The sequence below is a fragment of the Schistocerca cancellata genome, chromosome 1, assembly GCF_023864275.1.
Source record: "Schistocerca cancellata isolate TAMUIC-IGC-003103 chromosome 1, iqSchCanc2.1, whole genome shotgun sequence".
In the NCBI taxonomy this organism is placed as follows: Eukaryota; Metazoa; Arthropoda; class Insecta; order Orthoptera; family Acrididae; genus Schistocerca; species Schistocerca cancellata.
Window position 1 is genome coordinate 596,986,258 of NC_064626.1, and position 17,029 is coordinate 597,003,286.

At 45.8% G+C, this 17,029-nt stretch overlaps 1 protein-coding gene across 1 annotated transcript in view; it reads right to left on the minus strand.

The window, feature by feature from the left end:
• The window catches only part of LOC126182131 (high-affinity choline transporter 1), a 337,466-nt gene extending 326,798 nt beyond the window's left edge, over positions 1–10,668 (minus strand). The window contains exon 1 of the mRNA XM_049924826.1: positions 10,593–10,668. The gene's annotated coding sequence lies outside the window, so the exon portion shown is untranslated. The remainder of the gene's footprint in view (positions 1–10,592) is intronic.
• Between the last annotated feature and the right edge of the window lie 6,361 nt (positions 10,669–17,029).

Genomic DNA, 17,029 nt, shown 5'->3' on the forward strand with positions numbered 1-17,029 from the left:
GACTTTTGGAACGATGGAATGTTCAGTTGTCATGACACAGCTCGTGCAGTGCTTAAGTTCGGACACTACATCCTGCTCTCAGCCATGGCGACAGTAACTTCAACAATGTGTGGATCAGTTGGCTGTCGGCTTCTGCCAGGAGCTGTTCCGAAGTCACCAGTTAATTCGAACTCCCGAATCATGCTCTTGAAACCTGGCGAGGAAAGAGGACCTTCCATACTCCTTTAATGCGCCGATATTCGCAAATAGCAGCAACACTATTGCTGCTGATTTGATGAAACGGGTTTACGAGTAAGGCCGTGCTCACCTTGTGTAGACCCATGTTGACTGCTTGCAACTGTAATGCACGCTGACGCTTGTGTTTCCGCCCTAAGTCATCGTACCAGTACCTTCGCGTTACGGCGAGTCATGACACTAACACTCCTAACACGCAAATCCTGCAGCGCACAGTCTGAACATCATTCCTATGCATACGGTAAACAGTTTTCAGTCTACACTGGCTCACGTAGCGGAAGGTTAGTTATGACCGCCCTGTACTTCCCTCACCCGCATCTCCACCAGGCGGCATTCAGCCGCGCTGTCACAGAGTTTCGGCTCATAAGTGTTTGTGCATATCCTCAAGTATTACTATTCGTTATTAATGCAAATAAGAACATGCGTATTCGAAAAATTTCAGTCTGCTCGAAATCGAAAGCAACTGCAAAGGCGCAAGTTCTTCAATACCACGCAGGAAAACTCAGTTAGGTCAGCTCTTGTAATGGACTTGGTGAATGACTTTGTCATTTATGATGAAGATGCTTTGACAAACTTCTCAGTTCACTACAGGCGCGAGTTAATCAGTATGACGAAGTCTTACCACTTCTAACTCAGCAGCAAACAGATTTGGCAAGGAATTAGTAAATTATTGTCGTATGGTGTGGGTTGCGCGTTCCTGTACACAACACCTGAATAAAAGCCTAGGGTGCAAGTCCGTCAATCAAGTGAATGCTGTCTTCCTGGACAATAAAAATTGTTTAGATAGTTGTGGAGTGCAAGTGACGTACAGAAAGCTTGAACCACACTGAAATTATCAGCCACAATCAAAAAGTTTCCGTTCGAAGGAGGCCGCACTATCTAGAATCGGTATACCAATCAGGCAAAATCACGGTGAACATTGAGGCAATCGTCCCACCGACGCATCAGGTTGAAAATACTAGTTTGGTAAAATACCGCGTCCGCTAGACATCTCCGTCCGACAGGAATCGTCGAACCTGGAAGGCCATTTTAAGAAATCGAAGTCGTGATAGTCGCATGAGGAGAGGTCAGGACTATAGGGCGGATGATCGAGTGTCTTTCTCTTGAGTTGGCGTAACTTCTGCGTTACGACATTTGCAATATGGAATATGCGTTACCATGAACTTGGCACACCTTTCCACAACGGTGATTTTTGCTCCACCATATTCAGAGTGACAATTATTTAACCGCAGTGGTTAGACACTGGACTCACATTCGGGAGGACGACGGTTCAATCCCGCGTCCGGCCATCCTGATTTAGGTTTTCCGTGATTTCCCTAAATCGCTCCAGGCAAATGCCGGGATGGTTCCTTTCAAAGGGCACGGCCGACATCCTTTCCCGTCCTTCCCTAATCCGATGAGACCGATGACCTCGCTGTCTGGTCTCCTTCCCCAAAACAACCAACCAATTATTTAACAGTAGAAAAAAAAGTAAATTAGTTACAAACTACGGCATGCACACACTTTACACAACATTTAAACGTCACTACAGATACTCGGATTTAGATTATGACATGTTACGACATGCCTGCTATCATTGACGATGGTGTGGCAGAGACGCATAGCGAAATTCTTCGTGACCCGCTGAAGTGTCGGAATGTCAATGCTTTCGATGGCCTCCTGAATGGCTGTTTCCAGCTCAGGAATGGTTTTGGGATTATTGCTGTAGCCCCACAAAAAGGAGTCGCATGTGCGGAGATCCGGAGAATATGGCAGCCAATCTAGGCCGATGCCAGTGGCCTCTAGGTATCCCAGAATCAGACTGCGGTCCCCAAAGTGCTCCTCCAGGACATCAAATACTCTCCTGCTTCGATGAGGCCGATCTCCTTCTTGCATGAACCACATGTTGTCGAAATCATCACTTTGGATATTGGGTATGAAATCATCTTCCAAAACCGTCACGTAGCGCTAGATAGTCTCCATGCCATCGAGGAATATCACACCGATTATTCCGTGAATGGACGTTGCACACACACACACACACACACACACACACACACACAGTCACGCGTTGAGGGTGAATAGACTTCTCGATCGCGAAATGTGGATTCTCAGTCCCTCAAATGCTCCAATTTTGCTTCGTCGCTAACCAAATCATATTCACATCAAAGTTCTGTTCGTCAATCCTGTGGAAAATAGTGCTGGCGAAACACGACCGCTGTTCCATGGCCCTGGGGCTTAAGCGCTGATGGGTTTGAATTTTGTTTGGGAAGCAATGCATGCCTTCAACAATAATTTGTCGCATTGTCTCCTGGTTGACTCCCATCTGTCGTGCTCGTCCCATCGATTACCTGGGGCTGGTTTGAAACACAGCGCGTGTCTTGTCTGTGCCTCGAGGCGTTTTCATCCTTTTTGGCCCACTGACATTGCCAACACTGTCATCACGAATAAACTTACGAATCAAATTCTTGATTGTTAGCACACTTGGACCGATTGTCTTCAGCTTGAATTCGTTCGCAAACTTCCTTCGAGCTGTAGTTTGGCTATTATTGCTCACATAGAAGGCCCTCACAAGCGCTCTACGCTGAGCGATTTTATTTCATATTGTTCAATAATTGTTGCCCTGTATATTCCTCATTCTCTGATGGACATGTAGTGGTGTTTGCTCTTCGGCAGCCAACAAACCAAAAACAGCACGTTGGTCTTGTTTGGACGCATTCGATCATAACGTCGTCATAGTTCCATTTCCGTATTTACCGCACTTACGTCCAAAAGACACCAATGCCACATTAATACCTTGCTTGCATGTCGATGCTGTTATAGCCGTATCCGAGCCGCACTACCTGTATATACGCAGCACCGACACCCTCAAACGGAGACTTTTTCAAAGCCTTTTATAGATCGAGATAACTAGATCGGAACCAACATATTTTTTTGTAAATAAGACACTGACATTGTTCCCTATCATCCATGATAACACACACCGTCAACAGGTGAAGAACTTCCAGCAGGAAATTAAAGTTATTTTATTAACACATGATGGAAATAGGATGTGTCATTGATTCCATGCGCCATTTAGATAACATGGAGAAATAAGAATCGTGTGAATATGCGATGCTGATTGAAATGAGCTGTCACTCAGCGCTAACAAATGATTCAAAAATGATCCTGGCAAAATTACATTGTCAATGAATTCGAAAAGACAATGCTTTCAACGGCCAGGAAACACATACCAGCAAGCTGCCTCAGATAGCTCGGAATAAGATGAAAAAGGAAGTTTTACTAGTGTAATTCAGACAAAGAAAGTCAAATTGTTTTGTACTGTCAGTTGGGACACCCCGACAGGACTTTGCAACTGCCTAATCGGAAAGATAACCCTTCCATAGCTCATAATGGCTTGCTCCTCTCTAATAGCACCATAGCCCCCATCCGACTGACGGATCACCATCAATAGTTTCACGTGCCCTCATTTTAATCCACGATGTTGTCGGACAGTCTGGTGATCAATGACATTACGTCACTATCTCTCCACCCCTTCAAGCCTCAAATAGCGCTGCTGGGAAATTCATCAACAGCAGGATTCAGACCTGCTATATCCGAGTCATCCGCCACCCCACAAATGTTCGTTAGTGACATCGGTTACATGATTTATTTTATTCTACGTTACTGCCAGCTGTCAGTTTTTGGAAGGTGTTGATTATTCTCAGTTCAAATTAAATTTAATATACATTGAAAGCATTTGTAAAACGATTCAAAATTTTGTTAAGGACAAACAGTTTTTCATCAAGAAGCAAATTGTAATAAGAAGCGTTTCTCTAGAAGCACTAATCAATATTTGTGGTATCACAGTATCTTCACCATTCAGTTTATCTTGATGTAGTTTTATTTGTCCTATCTCCTCATGCAGGGCCGTCATCAATTTTTGCAAACATTTCTTTTCTCCATAAATCATGAAAAATTCTGTTTCGGTTTGCATGAAGCAATCGATCGACCTAAATATTCATTATCTTACACTATAGTTCTCATTTTTCACAGAGAAGTAGCCATTCTCCGTTCGATACTGCATTTTCGTGCCCGCTGACACCAATGTTGCCACTACTGCACCCAGCCACTACTTAAGCTACCAATTCGCCATATACTGTTCAAGAGAGATCGCTGTTGTGATTCTGGGAAACCATGGAACACCTGAATCTGAAATGCTGGACGAAGATTTGAGCCGTTGTCCTCCCAAGTCCGAATTCAGCGTCTATCATCATCACATTGAGTGGAAAGATGTAAAGTGTCTTGAGAAGCAAGATCGAGAACGTGAGGTGTAAAAAGTAGTATAATTGTCCTCGGGCATAACAAAGGTCATTCCGTCAAGGATGCGTCTAAATAGCAGGTGTATCGCTACATTTAAGCCTACTGGTTTTGCGACATTTGAAGTCATCTCGTTCTGCAGGGAGTTCAGAATTCGGGTGCAGCCGTAAGATGATCATTACCTTGACCTCAGTCGCAACGCCTGCTCGCCAGACAGCCCTCAAAAGACGCAAGTCACATGGGACGGCAATCACCAGGCGAAGTGAATCTAGCACAAATTATAGCGGCCTGCTGCAGGGGTCGCTAGCAGACCGGGACGATGTTCGACGTCAGCCATCACGTGGACGAAATAGCGTGGAGGTTAGTATCACTGAGCGCCGGAGTATACAGGGCTATTACAAATGATTGAAGCGATTTCATAAATTCACTGTAGCTCCATTCATTGACATATGGTCACGACACACTACAGATACGTAGAAAAACTCATAAAGTTTTGTTCAGCTGAAGCCGCACTTCAGGTTTCTGCCGTCAGAGCGCTCGAGAGCGCAGTGAGACAAAATGGCGACAGGAGCCGAGAAAGCGTATGTCGTGCTTGAAATGCACCTACATCAGTCAGTCATAACAGTGCAACGACACTTCAGGACGAAGTTCAACAAGGATCCACCAACTGCTAACTCCATTCGGCGATGGATGCCTCTGTAAGGGGAAATCAACGGGTCGGCCTGCAGTGAGCGAAGAAGCGGTTGAACGCGTGCGGGCAAGTTTCACGCGCTGCCCGCGGAAAACTGGCTCATGCCACAACTGGAGACCGACAGCGCCGACTTCATCTTTCAACAGGATGGTGCTCCACCGCACTTCCATCATGATGTTCGGCATTTCTTAAACAGGAGATTGGAAAACCGATGGATCGGTCTTGGGTGGAGATCATGATCAGCAATTCATGTCATGGCCTCCACGCTCTCCCGACTTAACCCCATGCGATTTCTTTCTGTGGGGTTATGTGAAAGATTCAGTGTTTAAAACTCCTCTACCAAGAAACGTGCCAGAACTGCGAGCTCGCATCAACGATGCTTTCGAACTCATTGATGGGGACAAGCTGCGCCGAGTGTGGGAGGAACTTGATTATCGGCTTGATGTCTGCCGAATCACTAAAGGGGCACATATCGAACATTTGTGGATGCCTAAAAAAACTTTTTGAGTTTTTGTATGTGTGTGAAAAGCATTTTGAAAATATCTCAAATAATAAAGTTATTGTAGAGGTGTGAAATCGTTTCAATCATTTGTAATAACCCTGTAAGTCACGCTCCAGGGCTTCATTGGCAGACTATGTTCGGGAATGCTTTCCTGCGAGAATTTCATCGAGAGCCCGTTGGAGTTTCAGTTCCAGCCGCTGTCTCCGCTACCACTACAGTTCATTACAGCTTGCCTGTCCGAAGGAGGATCCGCCGCTATTCGACAACTTATGGCACTGCCACAGCAATGCACACGTCGGGTAGAATACTGCAGTGTGCACCAATTGGACTTAGCCTCAGAGCAGGACGCCCTGGCCAGGAATATTGTACGATTTCTTGACGTTCAGTATTTGTGCATCACTGAATACATTTGAACAGAGAATTGCAGTTATTTCAGCAGTTACATTTATAGGTATGTCAGCCTGATGCGAAGTTGGAATTAGCGCCCCTCTTTACACTGAATCGTATAAAATCTTTGACACAGTACTGTCTTTTAATTTCGTACTTGCTCTGATCGAATTCGATTTTAAGCCATCATACAGTAGAAACTAAATTAAAAATCTCTCACATGTCATACATGATAATATTGTGCGCAACATAATATCAAAGCATCCAACAAGATGGCAAAAGGCAAATTTGAAGGCTTGATGGGCAAGAGGGGACTCTGCTCTCTCTCTCTCTCTCTCTCTCCCCCCGCCTCTCCCACCCCCCTCCCGCCTCCCCGCTTCCCTGGAACTGGAGTGCAGAAATTTTAATCAATATAAAGTTCTCATATTGTTCTAGAACCGATTTTCCGTGATTTCAAAAAATGGTTCAAATGGCTCTGAGCACTATGGGACTTAACTTCTGAGGTCATCAGTCCCCTAGAACTTAGAACTACTTAAACCTAACTAACCTAAGGACATTACACACATCCATGCCCGAGGCAGGATTCGAACCTGCGACCGTGGCGGTCGCGCGGTTCCAGACTGTAGCGCCTAGAACCGCTCGGCCACTCCGGCCGGTTCCGTGATTTCACTAAACATATAGTTTAGCCAATCGTCGCATAACAGTGATTGTGGAATGACACCACTCGAAACCAGTCGACTCATTTATGTTAAAATTGACAATTTTAGAGTCTAGTATGTGTTCACCCCCGCCCCCATCCATCTGGACCAATTTCTGCAGGCGCCCATGACTGGGATGACTGGAATGGAATTTGGCTGCTTATTTTAACTCCGATGGCTGTGTCTGAGATTGTGTGGCCCAGACGTCGGGGGTAGTAACCGTACTCTCCGGCCGACGAGCGAAAAAATGTGGGATCTTCAGTACTTTGGAAGGGGGGGGGGGGAGGGGCAGTGTCACTGGGATGACGTTAGACTATGTACTGGTCATCAGTGTGACAGTCGAATACAGTGTAGGTAAGACACTTGATATCATCACATTTTATATTGGCCATACCATGAGTTCCCGACTCGTTAGATACTCCATAAATCGGGAGAAAAGTTAAAGAGAACAACATTAGAAAATTTTGTTTGTCAGGAAAATAACTATGCTGGAAACTGTTGTTCTATGCGGATTTCTCTCCTTTCTTTCTCCTTGTGGTTAATTAGTAATGACGAGATTTGGTGGACTCGGTAGATGGACACAAAAAAAACATAGCACACGGGTGACAGAAACTCTGGGCCTATTATGATCACTGCAACTAAACGAGGATGATTTACCGAAGAGAAATAAATAAATACGCTGATTCGTGAACTAGCAGGGCAGAAACGTGAGAAAGGGGCTAGGAACGATGGAAGCCGTAGCAATGAGTGGAGACCGAGGAGTGAATGAGGCAGCGGTGGTGTCATATCTGATGGTGGCTGCGTCGGTGTAATACCAGTACAGCACTGGCTGTACCGTTGTCTACGTCCACTGTCCATTCATAAACTTCATTTTATTTTAGATAGTTCTATGTTTTCATAATTATGAACCTGTTAGCGTCTGGTTGACTTACTGAGAAATAGAATGAAAAGTGTAATTATTCTTCATACATCTCGACGAACAGAAAATTTAGCTTAGGCATCAGCACAGTACTTCATACGGGCAGCTGTTTGCGAGACTCGCGTAAACGAACATCAAGTAATCTGCTTCAACGTTTCCCCGTTTGTATTAATAACACAGTGCGTTAAGTACACGGATGAACGCGCATCTCGCACCAAGACGTTCCGTTATTCAAAACATTAGATCGAGAGATAACTGAAGACACAGGGCCGTCAGCTGGTGTGACTGGACCTAGACCCGTAATTTTTGCTACTCGAGAACGGTCGGAAGGAACCATCCGGTGACCAGACTTTCGATTTTATTTTTGTTCTTACAAATGGCCTGTTAGCTTACCTTGCAGTGAACATACTAAACAAACTATATGCCTTGATTTTTAAATATCTTTTTTTCTGCTTTACAATTATTTCAAAGTGTGTGTTTGTGTGTGTGTGTGTGTGTGTGTGTGTGTGTGTGTGCAACTGGAAGGTGGAGTAGGGATGTGGGGGAGGTAGAAAAAATGGTTCAAATGGCTCTGAGCACTATGAGACTCAACATCTTTAGGTCATAAGTCCTCTATAACTTAGAACTACTTAAACCTAACTAACCTAAGGACATCACACACACCCATGCCCGAGGCAGGATTCGAACCTGCGACCGTAGCAGTCCCGCGGTTCCGGACTGCAGCGCCAGAACCGCTAGACCACCGCGGTCGGCGGGGGAGGTAGAGTTTATTTATTTTCTTATCATGAAAAGCTAGCTGAGGTCAGTATTTTCACCTTCCAGAAAATTCGAAATATGCAGATATTATGACATAATAAATAACTTCAATTCACTTAACGTAAATCAGACGATAGACAAGATACTGGTATAGCAGCAGATAAATTATTCCTTCAGACTCTGTGATCACTAAGTAGATATTAGGCAGCCTGTGAGATAGTACGTCTTAAGACACTTAAAAAAGCAATTTAGTTTTTCACTTCATGTCCATGATACATTAAATATCTATGGTTGTTGTTATTCAATTGCAGCTGATTAATTTTTTATGACATTCGCTAACAGGTTGCTTCGAATCGTTGACGTAGATGCTCTCAGACTACTGTATTCAAGACCGTAGCTGATATTTATCTCAACTTAGTAGCATTCACTTTCTTGCAGAAACTAAAAGAAAGATTGCTTCTCCGATCTACTGTAACATCGTCCGAGGAGGCCTCCAACATGAATAGACTTTTTCACGAAAGTGAATGTCCGAGAGCTTATTAATGAGAGAGAGGGGGAGAGAAGGATCCAATATCTGAGAAAGAAACAGCATCTACAAACGAATACCTTACGTGTGCGCATGCTGGTATAATTATAGGATATCTAGAGTGAGGCAGACGACAGATAAGCACGTGGTATATAGTTGAAAAATGTGTGCCCCACTATAGAGTGCCGACTGCCCTTTCCCTATTATTTATTAATCTCACAGTTCTAGAGGTTCTAAATTTATACACTCTCTCACAGCGTTTTTATTCTTAGCAAGATGAAAGTTTAAAATGTGCTCACGTGAGTATAAGCAGCTGCGAGGAGGCGGAACTCAGTTCCTGTCGGGCATTTCTTTCGCGACGCCGACGTGGTGGAGGCAAAGACTCGTAAGAGCCTCCTTATCACTACACGACAACAGATCCTAAAAAGAATAGCAGTACTTACAGAAGTCAGAAAGGAGGAGGAGGAGTCCGGGGTTGGTTGGAAGGGGGCGGGGGGGGGGGGCGGAAAGTGGAACAGAAGAAACAGCTGGAGAGCATCGTGACTGTGAGTATGCTTGTAGAAAATGTTTGTCGTGTCCCACACCATACAACAATAAAAGGTACGAAAGGTAAAGCACGGAGTTACTGTGCGCTCAACAATTATAGACTGTAGTTATGACTGAAATCTCAGCAAGAATAGTTATATAAATCGCAAGTAGATCCACACACACGCACACACACGACCACCCTAAACGTACACAGCTGTTTCAAGGTTTTATCCTGTTGAACAGAAAGACAGTGTAGCTGACGTTGCTGCGAACTGAAAATACAAACTGCTGTAACCGATCACATTTGTTACACGTTCCGGAGACTTACGTCAGTTAGTACGGCATGGATGTACGACTTTTGGGTTACGTGTGGCACTGTCTTTCACTGAACATTATATAGTGTGAGATGTAAACACTACTTGAAAAGAAGCCCGAAACCTGTGACGACTGAAAAAGAGTGCCACTGGTTATCCAAAAATCACTCCTACGCATCCAAACCATATTAATCTGACATAAATCCACATACTGGAGGTATAGTCCTCCAAATCGCGTAGTGTAAACTATAATACAATAGATGTGACTAGTGACAACAATTTGTATTTCAATCGAAATTCAGAATGGTTACAGTCAGCTCTAACCTAAAGTGTAGGCATTTAAAGTTTGCGTTACCGCCAACGAAATCTGAAGTAACGAAAAATACGACAACTGCCGAAATATTATAGAAATTAAATTGCTGTTCTCAAAAACGACATGTCAACTTGAAAAGACTCACAAAGCCCTTAATTAATTATCTGTGTAGGTCTTCATGGAGAGCGAATCGTCAAAGTGTTCATTTTTTTATTAATATGACATGTCTCACATGCACGCGCTGAGCTTCTACACCATAAAAGCAGAAATAATTTGGCGTTTGTGCTCGGAACCCAGAAGTAGCGCAATATCGAGAGACTGCCTTACTACAAAATGCCAGGTGCTGCCCCTTGGCCCAGTACTTTGGTGTGCTGGGGTCTACCCTTGTGTGTGTGTGTTTGTGCGTGTGTGTGAGTGCGCGCGCTTGCTCGGCGCCGCTCGCTTACCTGCGAGTGTGTGGCTGTCAGCGTCTTGGCCAGCAGCCGGCAGCGCGCGACTCCCCTGGCGTGTCGAACCGGCGCTGGGCGGCGCGCTACTGGCCTCGGCGGCGGCGTCGTCGGCAGGTGGCGTCGCGGCGCTGGCTGGGCCGTCCGGTGGAGCGGCCGCGCGCGCGCCCTGCGCCGCCTCCGCCGCCCCCGCCGCCGCGTATTGATCACGGACCGGAGTCCGCTCTGGTGGGGATGCACCGGTGACGTCAAAGCTGTGCGGCGTCTCTATTGGCCGCAGGTCCGCTCCGGCGCGCGCCATTGGCTGGCGGCGGCCGGCTGCCCCCTGGCCGGCCAGCACCCCCTGCGCGGCGCGCGGCGTCCTGCGCACCCCTTTCGGTACGCGGAGAGGCGTATGGCCGCTGCCGCTGCTCCTGCTGACGGCTGCGTGGGAGGCCGGCCCGAGGACTCGCCACCTGTCACTGGGCTATCGGATGCCCTTTGGGTCATGCAAATTCAACACCTCGTCTAGCGATCGTGGGATTTCTGGACGTCCGAAGGTAATCCGCTAATAAATTAGTAATGCGCTGGAACTGCCGTATGAAATGAAAACCGATGGAAGTGTTTCCTTAGAAATTTATGAAGCACGAAGCGCTAATGTAATTAAAAACAGCAATAAACTCTCTAATTCTCAGTCTTTATGGAACAGAGATAGTGGTGCTAAATGCACTGCTGGCTATGAAGGCGACGTGCAATAAACGCCATAATTTCGTGTGTGCTCCAGGCATGCAGATGATTAGCATTTCAGCGCAGTTGCAGAGACTAGGAGGGAATAACGTCTTCTACATTATGTATGTAAATAAGTATTATGCAACGGCATTCTCATATATATGGATCACATTTGAATGTTGGCTGTTTGGGAGAAGATAGTGTCACGCTTCGTGTAAGGAGAAATGTCGAGAAATGTCTAAATATCACATGTCGGCATTTGACAGCAAGAGGACTGTGGTCGCCAGGACTGTGGCCGCGATGTTGTTGCTCGAGTTGGACAGGATCGCACGACTGTGATGCGAATAAGAAATTAGTCGGTTCAGGAGGGCCATACTCAAACCTATACGTGACTTCAAAAGCTCCACCTGACTAGAGCTCAAGAGGAAAGACTCCCTGTTGACTTCGCTGAAAGTACAACCACGATGCGCATCTTCAATTAGGAAAGAGACTCGTTTACAGCTACTAGTTGGATCACCATGGACTATCAGCACGGCGACAATTGTTGCAGCATCACTTGACACGACATCACAGAGAGGTTTGTCGGCAGTGGAGCACCCAACTACAACGTTGGACACAGGAGTGGTACTACGCCGCCTTGCCAGAAGAATGACAGTTCTGCGTGCAGCATCATGATGCATGATTCCGTTTTTGAACGTTCTGGGGAGATGATCAGTACCACCGGTACTAAAACGTAATGAGACGAGTGTAGAATAAGGTTGCAGAAGTACTGCAAATAAAAGCATAAAGAACGTCCTACACACACACACTTGCATACACACACACACACACACACACACACACACAAACACAAACACACACACACACAAATGACGAAAACCACGTTGTCAGATCTGACAGCAAACGAGGGAAATGCAGTGGAATGAATTACAATAAGACAGCAGATACGTGCAGTTGGCTAATCGTTGGAACAAAGTGGATGAACCAGGCACTATGAATTTGTCGTCCTCATTAACTACGAGAATCTGGCCTATTGGTGTGAGGTGCTATTGCGTACAGAACACCATCACCTCCGGTTCGCACATGTAATTTTGGCATAAACATATTACGTTTATTACGTTCTAAGACCGGTGACTATACCCTGTCTTGGATGTCTCCATGACTTATCTATTGATAAACGCTGTACTGTATGCTGCCCGCGTCGTCCGGAGATACCTCGGCACAAAGAGTGTTCAGCTGTGGCGTGGCCAGCACGTCCTCTCAGCCACCGACTACACCTGGCCGTGGCTTCCCGAGATGCTGTCAAGTCAGCACTCACCAGGCGCTACAGCTCTGACATAAAGTTGAAGCAGCATGGAATGACGCACCGCATCTGTCATCCAATCTCACTTCGTCTTGATGGCCAGTAGCGTTAGGGTAGTGGTTCCTAACCTCCCTGAGACCCTTACATCTGAACTGGGCCAGGTATCATCCAGTACCCTAAATAAAGTATGGGACCTAATTAAATATTACACTGCAAGAATGTTAACACTCCCATTTTAATGAAGTTTAGAAACACCCAACCAGGTGCTTAAATTTTATTGCATTGACTTGGTTTTGATACCAAATAATGGTATCTTCATCAGAATAAGTTACAGCTACCTATAGAAAAATTTTAATGAACATGAGAGAATAACAACCAAATTAAAAAGCTCAAGTAGCATTAGAAGCATTAAAAACAGGAAAAACATTACTTACGTTCACATTGCAAGGAGAGGTAATAAAAACACATGAGATAGATTGCTCAAGTCGAAACAGGTAAAAGTTATCTTGTAAAGCCAACATTAAAACATGAGTATGGCAATCCGCTAGGACTGAAAGGTTTGTCAACTGATTACGTGGAAACAGCGCAGAGCGCGCCACCTACGGGGAGCGAATAGCTTGCAGTGACACTCATTTAAAAAACAGTTATATTATAAACGAAAATAATTACAACAAGAGACCAAGCTTACTAACAGATGCATAAAAATAGGTAATAAAGGATATACACAGGAAATACTGCAGCAGTTGATACACACCATCTGTCCAGTGCATATACCATTAAAGTCCTCAAAGTGAACTGAAATAACATAGTAGAAATAACAGCCATGGAGTACAATAAAAACGGTTAAAAGAGGAGGAAAACGATGGTTGAGAACTGTGTGTAAAGACCTTCAGTCGAAGAACGATAGCATGTCAAGTAGTTGCGAATAACGGTTTGAAGTCCTTAAGGGCTAAGTAATTTTTATTTCCCAACTATAACTGTTCGTGGAGAATGACACCACCATTAACAGACACGTGCTTAAAAATTTTCAGTTATTCAATAATATCAAGCCTATAACCTTTCTTTTCCTTAAGAAAAATAATAACTTCGTTGACTTTCTTCGTCTGTGGCCAGTAATTAGCAAATAATCCACAAAGGAGAAATTATGCACATTACTATCGTTTCCTCATAATAAATCCTTATTATATCTGATTCTGATGGCTCGTCCGGTCTGTCCTAGATAGTAAACTGGAAAAGTATCACAGGTGATTTTTTAAATCGCTGAAGTACGCAAAGGAGTAGCCGAAGATTTCAAATTGTCAATTAGATTTTCCTGCGAAATGTTATTAGTTGCAAAGGCACCTTTCCATCCACATCTTTTTCCTATAAAACGATGAGTTCTGTAAGAATTAGTCCCTAAGATAGCTACTGAGAAAAGTTTTTTTTCCTTCACTTATCATTAGCAATATAATCTAAAGTATGACTCTGCTGTTAGTTTTTGCTATTTTTAAAGTGACGGAATATTTATAATGCTTCATTAACGTTCACACAACTGAAGCTCGCGCATTCTCTGCGTCTTTCACTAAACTAAAAAATAATGAGTCATTGGGACGTCTGATTCTGTTTATTTCTACCAATCCATTCTTGTCTTTAGTTTAGTGTCCTCCATTGCACATGGAAACTCATGTACCAAGTTCACTGATTCCTTCATTTCTGTTTTCATTTCTACCATTGTCAAAATTCTACTTTCACACCTGTAACTCCTACTTTTGGGAGATTTTAACGCCCATAACCCCTTGTAGTGTAGCACCATGCTTACTGGTCGTGGCAAAAATGTCGAAAATTTGCTTTCCCAACTCGACTTCTGCCTCTTAAATACTGGGGCCGCCACATGTTTCAGTGTGGCTCATGGTAGTTACTCGGCCATTGATTTATCAATTTGCAGCCCAGGACTTCTCCCATCAATCCACTGGAGAGCACATGACGACCTGTGTGGTAGTGACCATTTCCCCATCTTCATGACACTCCCCTGGTATCATGCCCACGGACGTCTACCCAGATGGGCTTTAAACAATGCAGATTTGGTAGCCTACACCTCTGCTGTCACCGTTAAATCTCCCCCACGTGGTGCCATCGATGTTGTGATTGAGCAGGTCACTATAACGATAATTTCTGCTGTGGAAAATGCTATCCCTCGTTCTCCAGAGTGCTCCAGCGAAAGACAATTAAAGAGCGTTGGCGAGCTCTACAGCGACATAAGCGGCACCCTTCCCTAGAGCACCTGATAGCCTTTTAGCAGCTCCGTGCACGCGATCGCCTGCTTATAAAACGACGGAAACAGGAGTGTTGGGAGAGGTACGTGTCGACCATTGGGTGTCATACGCCACCTTCCCAAGTCTGGACGAAGATCAGATGTCTTTTTGGGTACTAGACTCCAACAGGTGTCCCTGGCGTTAACATGAATGGCGTGCCCTCTACCGACGCAAACGCGATTGCCGAGCACTTTGCTGAGCACTATGCTCGAGCCTCTGCGTCGGAGAACCAACCCCCACCCCCCCCCACCCCCAGCCTTTCGCACCCTCAAACGGCGGATGGAAGGGAAAGTCCTCTCGTTCTCTACACGCCACAGTGACCCCTATAACGCACCATTTACAAAGAGGGAGCTCCTCAGCACATCGTCCCGACACAGCTCCTGGGCCGGATCGGATCGACAGTCAGATGATTAAACATCTCTCGTCTGCCTACAAGCGATATCTCCTCGTCATCTTCAGCCGGATCTGGTGCGGTGGCGTCTTTCCATCGCAATGGCGGGAGAGCACCATCATTCCGGTGGTAAAACCAGGTAAAAATCCGCTTGATGTGGATAGCTATCCGTCCATCAGCCTCATCAACGTTCTATGTAAGCTGCTGGAACGTATGACGTGTCGGCGGTTGGGTTGGGTCCTGGAGTCACGTAGTGTACTGGCTCCATGTCAGGGCAGTTTCCGCCAGGGTCGCTCTACCACTGATAATCTTGTGGCCCTCGAGTCTGCCATACGAACAGCCTTTTCCAGACGCCGAAACCTGGTTGCCGTCTTTTTTGACTTACGTAAAGCATACGACACGACCTAGCGACATCATATCCTTACCAAAATGTAAGAGTGGGGTCTCCGGGGTCCGCTTCCGATATTTATCCAAAACTTCCTGTCGCTTCGTACTTTCCATGTCCAAGTTGGTGCCTCCCATAGCTCCCCCCGTATTCAGGAGAATGGCGTTCCGCAGGGCTCCGCATTGAGTGTATCTCTATTTTTAGTGGCCATTAACGGCCTAGCAGCAGCTGTAGGGCCGTCGGTCTCCCCTTCACTGAATTAGGATGGCTTCTGCATTTCGTATTGCTCCTCCAGTACAGGTGTTGCTGAGCGGCGCCTTCAGGGAGCCATTCACAAGGCGCAGTCATGGGCTCTAGCCCACGGCTTCCAGTTTTCAGCCACGAAGTCGTGTGTCATGCGCTTCTGTCGGTGTGGAAACCTGAACTTTATCTTAATGACAATCCACTCATTGTAGTGGAGACGTATCGATTCTTAGGACTGGTTTTCGACGCCCGATTGACTTAGCTACCTCACCTTCGTCAGCGTTTTCCACCCGCGGTAGTTCATCTTTCGCATCAGCGGCCCAGGTCAGGGCTCACGATTGCGGTTCGTGTACGATTCCTTCTCTCCGAACTGCAGTCCTTCCCTTTACCACGTCTACTTGAGCTCTGAAGTTGTTTACACCGACGGCTTGATGGCTGATGGTAATGTTGGCTTTGCCAATGTCAACAGAGGCCATATTGGACAGCATTCCTTGCCCGCTGGCTGCAGTGTATTCACTGCAGAGCTTGTGGTCATATCTCGTGCACTTCAGTACATCCGTTCCTGTTCTGGTAAGTCGTTTCTTCTCTGTTCTGACTCCCTGAGCAGCTTACAAGCTATCGATCAGTGCTACCCTCGCCATCCTTTGGTTGCGAACATCCAGGAGTCCATCTCTGCCCTGGAACGGTCCAGGCGCTCAGTAGTGTCTGCGTGGATCCCAGGTCACGTCGGAATCCCAGGGAACGAACTTGCTGACAGGCTGACCAAACAGGCTACGCGGAAACCGCTCCTGGGGATGGGCATCTCTGAAACTGATCTGTGTTTTGTCTTACGCCGCAATGTTTTTCAGCTTTGGGAGACGGAGTGGCATAACAGTATGAACAACGAACTGCGTGTTACTAAGGAGACTGCGAATGTGTGGAAGTCTTCCCTGCGGGCTTCTCGCAGGGAATCAGTTGTCCTTTGTCGGCTCCACATTGGTCATACGAGGCTCTCACATGGTTACTTCCTTGGTGTCAAGGACCCACTTCAGTGTCGCTGTGGCTCCCAAATGACAGTCATCCACATCTTACTGGACTGGCCACTTTTAGCCGCTCTGCGGCGGACTTTTAACTTCC